A 13,131-nucleotide genomic window follows, 5' to 3' on the forward strand; every position below is an offset into this window, starting at 1 on the left:
GAGGAAAATTTTTTTTACAGCAAGGACATGACAGGCCAAATGTTATTTAAAAACTCATCGGGGGGCATTTTTAGTATGCTTATCCGGCTATAGCCTTTGCGAAAAAAAATCGTATAGATGTACATACGTCATCTCTCGAATTATAAAAACAATGTGTATTTTTATTACTAAGAAAATATGTAAATAAGAGGTCTTCTTGCAAATTAAGCAGATACTACCTCGTGGAATGTGAAAATAGATTAATCTCCTCGGAGTGTTGAAAATTACAGTTTCTAACACAATCACTTTAGTAAACAAGGATTACTTTAAATCACGCAATTAAAGAATACTTTTGTAAACCTTGTATCAACGATTTTCGAACACACACGTCTTTCTCTTTCACGTCATTTGTGCTTGACCCTACTCTCGACGCCACTGTGTGAAAGACTCGAGGGTAAAGTAAGTAGGTACTTGAAGCCGACGACCGAACTATTGATAGCACTACCAACGTGGCCGTTGAGGAGACATTCGTCTTGGCCTAGCTTTTTTTTTAGACGTCTCTATTCGACTTTCCGCGTGGGCATAAACACGCGCCTACTCAACATCATCATCATCATCATCGTCGTCGTCGTCGTCGTCGTCGTCGTCGTCGTCGTCGTCGTCGTCGTCGTCGTCGTCGTCGTCGTCGTCGTCGTCGTCGTGGATTTCCCAGTTTGACTTAGGAATAACTTTGGCTAACTGGAGCTTGATTACGTATTATATCTCACTGACAATTGTACAATATATCAGTCGAGTCGTCATCATTTATTCGCGTCGTATCACAATGCAATGTAATCGGCTAACGAGCTGCGAGCAAGTTTCCATCGCTTGTATTTGGCGATATCAAAGAGATAGCAAAACGTCGTGAATTTATTAATTACTTCCGCGCGCGATTATTCTCTAACATAGACGTGTATCACTCTTCAGTGAAATGTCTCTCTGAGAAGGAACTTTATTGAAAAAACTTTATTACCTTTGAGAACAGTTTCTTTTATAAAAAATCTTTCTGTTTCATTTTATTAAAAGTTAGATGTAACACATTTTTTTAATAAAGTAAAACAACAGCGATACTAATGTATTAGTAACATAATGCACATTTTTTTGCAATATTAGAAAAGCATATATGCATATGCCTCAATTTTGTATAATCAATCGAAATCTGAATTATTTAAAAACAAAAATTTATTGATTATTCCGATAAAATATGAAATTGCCTATAACATATTACTAGAATGTAACATATTACTGGAATGTAAATTACACTCAATTTAATCATTTTCGAATCGAACATGTTTGCTACACTAACGATTAAACGTATTTAAAATCAAGCAAAAATGAAATAAAAGTTAAACATTAAAAAAGAGATAACATAAAAAAAATTAAATTCAGCATATGTTAATATAATTGTAAATCAATATATTATAAAGTTATAATATATTAATTACAAACACGTTACATATAATTAATATATTGTTATTCTAAAACCAAATTAACTGTTTGGAACACATCAATATATAAGTAATCGAAATGTAAAAAATTTAATCAAAAATGCAAGAAGTGGTTCCCCTGAGAAAACAAAGGATCTAATACTATCGATAAACAATTACGGTAGCAGAGAATCGAACGATAAGAGAGCTTACGTTGTTAACCGCAAACTCAATCACGAAAATCCACTGGCGAGCCTACCGAAACGAATTGTGTGTACGCTTCGATGTAATTACAGTTCTCGATATTGTATCCTTGCTCGCATTAGCAACTGTGATTTTCGATAGGCAGTGTTGTATCGCGTATACAGAGGAACGCGATCGATAATTCACAATATGGTCTTTATGTATACACAATACGTCGTGCAAACTATACGCTGCTTTAACGCTAAGTAATGCGATTAACATGTAAACTTCTCAATTAATATTCTTAGATTAAAGAGTATAATATTATTTCTGCGTTCGCGCAACGTAAAATTAACGTAACTTCAAACACGAAATTATTGAGCGCAAAATCGTCTCTCAATATTAAAACTGTGAAATGAGCATATCTATAATTTTGCAAATAATAATAATAATAATAATAATAATATTTTCTGAAATTGTGGTTTTATTTTATATTACGGTATGATTTCCAAACAGATAAAACATTTTGTGCACCATATAAAAAAGTAATTAGGGAATAGATATAACTGTTACAAAATTCCAAAATGTTTATGTGAAATATGCATTTTTTTCAATGTACAAAAAAATAGTACAATTTCTTTAATATCAGACTAAAATACAAAACAATACGATTTTGATTTAATACAACAAATTGCAATTTTCAGCCATTAGAAATAGAGAAACCCTGTCAATGTATTATATTATATATGCGAAATACACATAATTCACATGGGAAGTAGCGAAGAGACTTCATCTAGTTGATCTCGTTTGAGGCATTTAAGCAGAAGGGCGCGTTGAGAGACACGACAGGGCGCTTGTCTTGTTTACCGATACTTCGACAGGAAGCTGAAGCGGCGCGTACTTGAACGGGGCAAAGGCATCGCGAGCGTCAATAAATCCGCGTGTTCATAACCGCGAAAGAACGAACCCACGAACGAACGAACGAACGAACAAGAGAGCTTCCTCGTTGCCGCACGAGAGACGACGATCCGAAGCTACGGCCCTGGAAAATTGCTCCGCTTTGGCCGAGAGACAGAGGGAAAAAGAGGGAGAGAAAAAGAGAGCGAGAGCGACGGAAAAGTAAAGGGGTGGTTACCGCCGTTGCCGGTGTCTATTAATGTCGCGGGCCTATTTCCGGATATATCTCGTTGCTGTGCGAAAATTTACCTCCCTCTCGCGCGCCGAACGGATATCGATCGATACCGCACTCGCGATGCGCGGTCGAACAGGGTTAGAAAAAGCACGAGGGCGAACGAGCGCGCGCGCCGGTTTCGTAGCGCAAAAAAAAGGAATAGAAATAAGAACCAGAGAGAAAGAGAGAGAGAGAGAGAGAGAGATATATATATATATATATACCCATAAAACCTATATAGGAGAGCATTTAGAGAAGCCTGCTATTCTCATTGCGTATTCAAAGTTGAAAAACTTTGCCATTTAATTAGAAATTTTGATATCATTTTAACTAATCCTACATTTTGTACGATTATCATATTTCCACTCATGAAATTAAAATTAAAATTTGAAATTTTTTGAAGATTAAATACTTTCCCTTATCGTTTGTTTAAAAGTAAAAGCACATGTAATTTTTATTCCAGGTTTCAATTAAAAATATACCTTGTACTTTCTATTTTATTATAATATAAACAAATAAAAACAAGACTAGATGCAAAGAATATATGTTAATCTATAAACACACACATTCTCTTATATATTATGAAAATCTAAATATATCTTAAATAAAAAAAATCTTTAACAAAAAATTATATATATATATATATATATATATATATATATATATATATATAATTTAATATAACTCTATTTAAAATAAATAAATTATATATGATTAACTTGACACACTATAAAATTTAACACTAATATATAATACATTAAGTTGAAGACTTGTCTTTTTATATTTACAGTTTTTTAGCTATTTCCTTTACTTTTACTTTATTTTGTGCTCATTTTTATTGATCTTTATCGATTACAATTAGGCAGGATAATGATCGTCGAATGTGACATGTCAATTTTTAGCATATTGTATATAAGCGAGATTCGCGAATATATATCAATAACGATGCAAAAATCGATAAAAGACGCGATTGCCGATATTGCATAGCATTGGATAAACTCCCGTATGTATATACATACATACATACATACATACATCAGAAACGCAAGATACTTCAGCTCGCGGATAGTATATATCGGATGAACGAACAAATTGCTCGATTGCGAGTCGCGGCACGACGGACCGATCAATGCTACCGTAGAGATTTCGCAGTTATAGGATATATCGTGAACGAAATATCAATTTTATCTCACAACAACCAGACACGATACATATTATAAAATGCAACATACATTAAATAATCAAAAAAAAAAAAATTCTTAAGCTGATAGGTACGTTTCGTATGCTTGGCATATGTATGAGAACATTGTGCTTACAATAAATTTCAATAACTTGTGTAATAATATAAAATGGCGTTAAAAATTAAGAAAAAAAAAATAACGCGAGGTCATTTTTATTGTGAGGATAAAGGCAGTATCGTTATCTCGTACAGTGACAGGAAGTACATCGTTATCATATTGTTAATAATCACATATCTACAGGAAAAAAGAGAGAGGAAACATTTATGTACATATATTTTTAAGTATTCGCAGATGTAGTTTGTTCCAAGATTAGATAATATTAGTTGCTGTATTTCGTGTTCTGATGAAATTTCGTGTATGGATCCTGCTTTAGTAAACATATATGTATACATGTATCCTCCAAGAATACGACATTTCTTTACGTAAGGAAAATCTTATATGAGGTAAACACTGTAATCTTGGATGCTAGCGCAGTTGTCGGATGTATTATATAGTATTATAGGAGACTATTTATAAAAAGTTTAGTAATCTTTATCTCCGTAATAAAGCAATCGTGATATTTTATATGTCAGATTATAACGCTATTTTGTATAAAATAAATAAGAAATAAATGTTTTATTAAATTTTGTGAAATATCGATAAATTAAATTGGATTTAAGAATTTATATTAAAAGTATTATGCTGTCAAAATAATTTCACTATCTAAATATCTTTTAAATGACTTGAGACTTATTAGAAAAAATAATTTAGGTACTAAACCTATTGTTATTTCCTTTACGATCAACTTTACCATTTTATTTCAATTTAATTGAATATTTCATTTTTCGAAACAGCTTTTCTTGTATCTTAAACAATATAAAATTTAAACAAAAAACGTATATACGTAATATGATTAAGTCTTCTAAATATAATTGGTTAATGGATTGTTAGATTGATTGATCTTTAAAATTTTCCAACACATATCTTGATACGATACCTACAATAGATTGCATTTAAAAATAGAAAGAATACAAATAACATAAATATATTTTCTGATGTGTCGATGTATCTATTTAAAAATATTTTTAATATATCCTCACATATGTCATGTCCAAAATAAATGGTTCATGACGTCGAAATATCCTATTATTATATAACAATTTATGCGCAATCAAGTAAATAAATTTTCACAATATACAATTAACATAAAATGCTCATGTTAAGTATAATTTCATCCCGATATGGGTATTAATCTTTTCTATCGGAACAATCGAGAAACACAAGGAACGCAATGCAAACAAGACAAGTATTTATAGTTTTCAACAACTTTTATCCAATTTGGGAAAGAGTCTATTCCCTGAATGATAATGATCAGATGTGCGAGGAGGAATCATAAAATATTAACTGCGTTGAGTTAAGATACGAGGGAGGGATAAAGGATCCTAAGACGGTTGCACGAGACGAACGTACGTTAAACAGATGAACGAATTCCGAGCACGTTTTATCGCTGACAAATTGCATGCGTAGACAAACTCAAAGGCGAGAGAGCAGATAAAAAGAAATAAAAACACGAAGGATGATACCAAATTCATTTCTCGATCATTGTTAACCAAAATGCCGTCCGGTATTTGGCCCGTCATTCATTTTTCTTAAACAAGGAGACCTCGAGCGCAACAGCATTCACCACGTGGCGCGCAGATGGACCCGTGGTGAGTCGGTTGTCCGATTGTATGCATTCATGCATGCAAGCACGGGTATTAAACCCTTAAAGAGCTGTAAAGATATTTTTTGACTGTTGAAAATAAACTCGGTTAAATATCAAGAAATAGAGAGAGAGAGAGAGAGAGAGAGAGAGAGAGAGAGAGAGAGAGAAAAGATAATGGGATGCTCCATATCGCAAAGACACATTGTATATTGTCTTTCAAAAGATATTTATTTATATTTGAAAACGATTCTTCTTTATTACACGGAGAGACAGAAGGATATTTTTTTTTTATGTTTATTATTTCTATATAAAAAATACAAAGATTTATTGATTTATTTTATTAAAATTATCTTACAATTACTAAAAAATAAAACGGGTATTTTTATAATTATTGAATAATTTTGATATGAAATTGAAACATTCCATCTAAAAAGACTTGTTTTTCGAATTACTTTTTTATGTGTATGAATAATCCACACCATAATCACCGCGCGTATACAATGGGTGACACGATTTATTTGAAGGACTCACGGTCGAGGCCGATTCGAGGGTTGTTAACCCTGCGATGGATGAGTGACGAAATGGGACGCGACTGGAGCCGAGTCGAATCGCGGTGTCTCAGAGATTTGAAATGGAAAAATCATGAGAAGTAGATTGCCCTGTCTATTTCGAAGTCACGAACCATTTATTTTGGACATGACATATGTGAGGATATATTAAAAATACTTTTAAATAGATACATCGACACATCAGAAAATATATTTATGTTACTTGCATTCTTTCTATTTTTAAATGCAATCTATTGTAGGTATCGTATCAAGATATGTGTTGGAAAATTTTAAAGATCAATCAATCTAACAATCCATTAACCAATTATAATTAGAAGACTTAATAACCATATTACGTATATACGTTTTTTGTTTAAATTTTATATTGTTTAAGATACAAGAAAAGCTGTTTCAAAAAGTGAAATATTCAATTAAATTCGTGAAATCCCCTGACATCTAAAATGTATATTACAACGCTATTTTAAATTAATTGTGTTTATTTAAATTGCCTTTAAATATTATAAAATTATATAAAAAATATTGATTTAAATTTAATTAAACGAAATATGTGAACACAAGGGTCTATCACATCTACAGCTACACGTATTACCTGAAGTAGATATGTTTTTAATGGAATATTAATATAAGAAGCGGTAAATCTCTTCGAAATACCACGAAAAAAAAAATTCGATTGCCGGCACGCATCTCGCGAGACGTCACTTGTCCTCTTTCGCGGTATGCGTTTTTGATACTCACGGAGTACTTTTCGTGTCATCTACGCTCTGTCGACGCTGTCACCCATGCCGGGCGATGACTCGTAGAAAGCGCGTGCGTGTTCCTTTTGAGAAGTATTGGCTTATGTTTTATTTATTCCCGTGCCCACGCGCGTTTTATGAACGCATCTCGACCGAATCCTTATCCTTTGTCGCCTCGCTCTCAAGACATCTCGAGGAATAATGTAGTAATACTTTGTGGTCCTGCGCGCCGAGAACCACAAAGTATTATTACATTATCGCCCCCCCCCCTCTCGTCCCCCTCTCTCCACGGTAATGCTCCTCTGAACAATGTCCACAAGATATAATATATCAACAAACCTCTCCTAAAAATACTCTTCATTGAAAATAACAAAAACCTGATTACATTATGTTGTATTGATATTTTATCATCCACATCCGTCTGCTTCATCTTATTTATTTAACCAACTATAAATAAGACTGATTGTAAATATGACTATCTCTGTTACATTCTCTAAGACTCTGAGACTCGCACTTGTATTTCTATCAGTATCTAAGCGACATTGATAGCATATCTTCTGGAATGTACACTATATCTCTCTGAAATTTGATTAGCTCTGATTATCTATATTGAATTGATGCCTACAATCTTATAATTCACTCAGTGACAAGGGTTCAACTTAATCCTTAACTAATGATATAGAAAAAGTGGATATAATTGATGCTAAAAGGTCTCTTTCAAAATTCTCTTGTTTCTATTTAGGTTTCTTTTCTCGGATGATTTTTTTATATACAATATAAAGAATAAAATTGTAATTTACAAATTTATTTTATACGCTGTATACATAAATAAAGTATTAGTTTTATTGATTATTAAGATATCTAGGACCCAAAAATCGAAACAAAATTATTGCAACCAATATATACATTTAATTAGTTAATTTATTTTCCATATAAATAAGATTTAGAGCAGCAATCTCAAATTTCGAGATCTATGGGATTTCGCATCCTATTAAGAATTCAAGTTAATTCGCAAAACAATAAATATCTGACAAAATAAAATTTCTTTCTCATCTTCTTAAAAGTATATCCAATATAAAAATGAAACATGTTATTCAAAGTTACTCAAGGTTCTGGTAAAAATTATTTCGTGGAAAAAAATCGTCCCATTGAAGGAGACCTGAAAACGCTAGTTATTCAATGTAAGGATGAAAACAGAGAAAAAAAGGGCAGACAGCGTGAAGCGTCGAGCGAATGAAAGATCGCCAGCTGACTCGCGTCTGCTGCTGAAACCGCCGTCTCGACGGCGAAGAAATTATTGGCCACGCGGCCGATAAAATTGAGCCGTTCTTTCTCCCCCTTGTTTCTTTCACACTCGAGTGCGTCAATCTACAAGAAGATAGGATATCGATCCGAATATTTTTTCAATATAACTTGTGCTTGTCTTAAGAATGAGTTACTTTATACGCTTAAATTTGTATGCGCATGAAAAAGAAAAGCCACAAACACTTGCCGCAGTCAATAACAAAGTCAATAACGATTGGAGGAATTCCGATAGTTTAGACTTGCTAATGTGACCTGCTCTATGTTAAATATCATCAGCTACGGTATTTTTTAAAAAACTTCTGTACATGAAAACTAAAATAGAATGTAGAAAAAAAAATAGATAGAGAAAAAATAGTATCTCAAGAAAGGAACAGATATCTATAAAAAGATACAAGAAAAAACAAATTTTAGAAATGTAAAAATATATACAGCGTATAAAATAAATTTGTAAATTACAATTTTATTCTTTATATTGTATATAACAAAAAAAAAAAAAAAAAAAAGAAAAAAGAAACAGCATGATTTTGCTTTGGATTTCAGTGTTATAAAAAAATATACGAAAATAATTTTTCAATTTATTCGTAATACTATAAATCGGATAATTGTGGTTTAAAATATATTTTTTCACATGTACAAAATATTTAAAAATAAATTCATAGAAACTATGCCAGTTTTTGTTGCATAACAAGTGCATATAAATTTCTGATAGATAGAAATCTCTTTGGCATATTTTTTTGATTACTTTATTGTGCTACATGTGTATCAAAGCATTAATTATCAGATTTCTTTTTTAACAATTTTACAACTTTTTTTAATAAATAAAAAAATTCTATAAACATAAATACTATTAATATTTTATATATAAATATAAATATTAATAAAAACAAGCTTTATTTCAATTTTTTGTTCTTTGTTCAAACTTTAAAAATTTTCTTAAATGACAGCAACGCGTGACTTTTCTTAAGTAAGATGTATGTCGAATCACAACGTCTAAGATTCGATACTAGGTCACCACGGCACGGTTCGATGAACGCGAGGCTCACATAAGGCCTCTTAAGTTCGTGAAGAGCGCCTAAGCGCACTGAATACCGATGAGTCCTTCGCATTGTCGAGTAACGTCCCAGTTCCGTTTACGCATTTTTGACTCGTATACGAAAGAGAGAGAAAAAGCGATAAAACGGAGGATAGAGAGAGAAAAAAAAAGTATTTCACATGCCACACGCCTTACGTAGCTAATCTGTTCTGTGAGTAAATGAATCTCTCTCAGTGTAAAGAGACTGGACTAAAGTTCGTAAATTATACATTTTACACTTTAATAATTTTATATCTTGGGTGTTTTTTTTTTTTTTGTTTTGTTTTGCATAACTCCTCTACATTACTTTACATTAGAGATAACGTAGAACATAACAGTTACAAGATGGTGTTTAAAATCTTCTCGAGAAGAAATAAGTGCATAATTTATAAGAAAGATAGAGAGAGAGAGAGAGAGAGAAAGAAAGAAGTTTACTTTAAATATAAAAAACGCTTCTAAAGCGAATAGAAGTACGGACGTATAAATTATGGACTTGGAGAATGTTGTTGCGCGCCAACAAGAGTCACTTTAAGCTAACTTTAAGCGAATTTTTTTTTCTCTATTTATATTAAAGATGCAAAAAGGAATAACGGATTATCGCTAAGCCCGACTTGCTTTATTCAACTGTCGCAACCAAATCCTCATTTCGCTCTTGATCCAAACGCAATGCAAATACCCCACCGCGCGGAAACTCCGCGACGCGTTACAATGCTACATCATTAACAGTTGGAAAGTGGCCCCGTCGTTCTGCACCTTTTTGTTCACCAACGAATGCTGATTAAACTTCATCTCGGCTTTTCACTTTTACGCGTCGCTTTCGTTACGATTACTGTTCTCGATTGTCGCGTGCGAGCGCTGGAAGTTGGCGAATTCCGAGCTTACGCTCGCCCGATTATAATCAAGAATTTTCGCGTGAAAGGATTGAGAATTCCGGGATCCGAGAGATTTTGCAACACGATTATAAAACTCTCTTTGCGTCATTATACAAAGTTATTTTGTAAGAAAGTACTTTTTACAGCTTTTTATAGTAATATATCATTATTTAGACGTTAAAAAAATTTCTAATTTACACATCGTGACGTGAAATATATCCTATATATTTATATATTGTACAATCGAAAAGTTGATTGCCCAAAACATTAATTGTCACATAATAAATATTTAATTTGTCCCCCTGATAAAAAATAAAATAAAAAGAGCTCATTAAAAGTATGTGATTAATATTTTAAATTGATATGAAAAAGTCAAGATTATATACAATATCCCCGAAGGAACAGCAATTTAATAGCGCTTCCTTCTCTCTTTCAATCTTCCTTTTTCTCCGTGAAACCTGTGATCATTTCGTACGCGTTCATTATTTCGCGAACGCAACACGCACCGTACCTCGTTACGGGTTAAAATCGGGGAAACAACGAATGAATAGAGAAAGCCGATATAGGGGAAGCAATCTCCCCTTATAATTCCAATCATTCGGCAGATTTATTCTCTCCGCATTGTTTCAAACGCGTCCGACGCACCGCATTTAACAACGCATCGCGTTGCGTATACAGGGTGATTCGCACAATCATACTAAACAACCAGAACAGATAATTTTCCCAATTCATAAACAAAGTCATCTTTTATAAAAAAAAATAAATAAATATATTAATAAATATATTAGATGCGTCACATACAATAATATAAATAAATGTGATTTAATACGATTAATGAATAGAATTTCAATATTAATTTCAAATGTAAATAATTAAATGTAGAAATAAATTCTAATTTAGATTTGTGTGAAATATGGGCTATATAATACAACAGACCTACATCGCCCGTATAAGGGTTCTGAACTTCTTATAAGAGATTATACTGACGTCACAATTTATTATACAAAAACTCTTTAAGTTTTCTAAAGTGAAATGTCTCGGTAATTAGACTTGAAATTAAAGTTTTAATTCTGTTAAGAGACAAAGTCCATTTAAAAGTAAATAAACACCCAATAAAGTGCCGTCTATTGATATTTTAAACATTTCGCTCGAATTCATTCACAAATGAAAATTATCGAGTTTCCAGCATTCTTTCACGCGAGTTTTCATCCTACAATTACATTTAAACGTTTCGATCTCGAAACGTTTCTCGCATTAATCGCGCGAATCACCGTGTATAACAGCCGCGTTACCGCGTCCCCGTCTTTGTCATGGGGGGTCGCACGTTGCCGACGACGAGAGATCGCCCACATAAAAGAGAGACTCTCGATAATTCAACGGAACAGGGCGAAAAAATCAATAGTACAACCACCCCGATGGTGGCGCGCGGACGTTGCCAAGAGGGACGGTTTCGCGGGGGTAACGAGAGGGGGGGCAGGGAGGGGGAGAGGGTGGCAGCAGCAGGGGTAAAGGGGAGGCGGAAAGTCCGGAGAGCCCCCCCCTAACTCACCCGGACACGCGTGCATATACACGAGAGAGAACGCTACGCTTTCTACCGCATATACTTAATGAACACACGGCGACTGACACCCGGCCTGCCGACCGGGCGAACAGCCGACTCTCTCATCGTTTATTTCCTTTTTCTGTTTTATCTTTCTCTCTCTCTCTCTCTCTCTCTTTCTCTCGAGGGGAGCGCAATAACCTTTCAGCCTCTGTTCACTTCGAAGGTACGCCGTCGCTCTTCAGAGAGCCACCTCTAGCCTCAGCTTGTCTCCCTGAAGCGCACGAGGTGCGAAGGCGGAATTGAATTGAATTTTTCCGAGAACCATTTCCGTGTTATTTTACTCGCCTAACGATAATGGAAAAATTAACGGATAGAATTGAACAGACGCGCCACTCATTTAACAGTTCGCATATGTATATCATATATGTGTCATTTCTCTACGCCTGAAGTAACACGTGGTATATTACATCGTACCTCAAGTGAAGTTTATATAAATTTATGAACCCAATCTACACTTGTGTTGCACGGTTCATTTGGCGACTGAACGAATTGACCACGTAAGACGTATGGCACGTGAAACGTTTCTGATCTATATATAATTTAATTATCAGAGATTTATTAATTAAATAATGTATCATTTAAATATAAAATTATAGTACCTATAGTAATAAATTGAGAAATAAAAAATGTAATCTCTTCTTTTTTTATCTTTTAAAATGCTATCTGAATGATCCATATCATCATACATTGTAGGATTAAATTTATTCACTGAATGGATATGAGCACATTGTTGCGGAGACCATGTTGTCACGGAGTTTATGTTCTCGCATTCAAACTAATGCGATAAACAAAGCTATCCTTTGCAAAGTGATGTCTCTGATTATGCGCAATTAGGTCATCGCGATATACACTCCTTGAAACACGAATATACAACAATACTCTACGATTTAATTAAGATAAATAATCGTTCAGCAAAAGGGATAATAAAAATAATAAATGCTAGAGAATTGGATTTATCTTTTAATTTATCAAAATACTTCTTATATATGGAATTGCATTTTTATAAATATTTGTTTTTGCGATAGACGCATTAATTAAAATGTATATATCCATAAATTTTCTTACATATGTGTGTTTATAATATGAATGTATAAATTAACAATTAATCTCCTCGCGCAAAATTGAGCTCGAAAGAAAATGAATATGACTTTTCTTAAAGTAATGGACCACGTGACAATGTCATAGAGTATTCGCCAAATTGGGTCATTAACCACTTTGAAGTTGTACAGCACCGAAATAAGATCACAGGGCT

The 13,131-nt window shown here is 33.3% G+C and overlaps 1 protein-coding gene across 5 annotated transcripts in view; it reads right to left on the reverse strand.

Moving 5' to 3' along the window:
- Positions 1–13,131, reverse strand: part of Src64b (Tyrosine-protein kinase Src64B) — a 37,417-nt gene that overhangs the window by 16,542 nt on the left and 7,744 nt on the right. Inside the window, exon 1 of one of the 5 annotated variants that reach the window (XM_072897189.1) lies at positions 7,029–7,275. The exons of the other annotated variants lie outside the window; for them this stretch is intronic. The gene's annotated coding sequence lies outside the window, so the exon portion shown is untranslated. Of the gene's footprint in view, positions 1–7,028; positions 7,276–13,131 lie in introns of those variants that run through there. 5 annotated transcript variants of the gene reach the window in all.

Source organism: Anoplolepis gracilipes, chromosome 8 (genome assembly GCF_047496725.1).
Source record: "Anoplolepis gracilipes chromosome 8, ASM4749672v1, whole genome shotgun sequence".
NCBI classification, from domain to species: domain Eukaryota; kingdom Metazoa; phylum Arthropoda; class Insecta; order Hymenoptera; family Formicidae; genus Anoplolepis; species Anoplolepis gracilipes.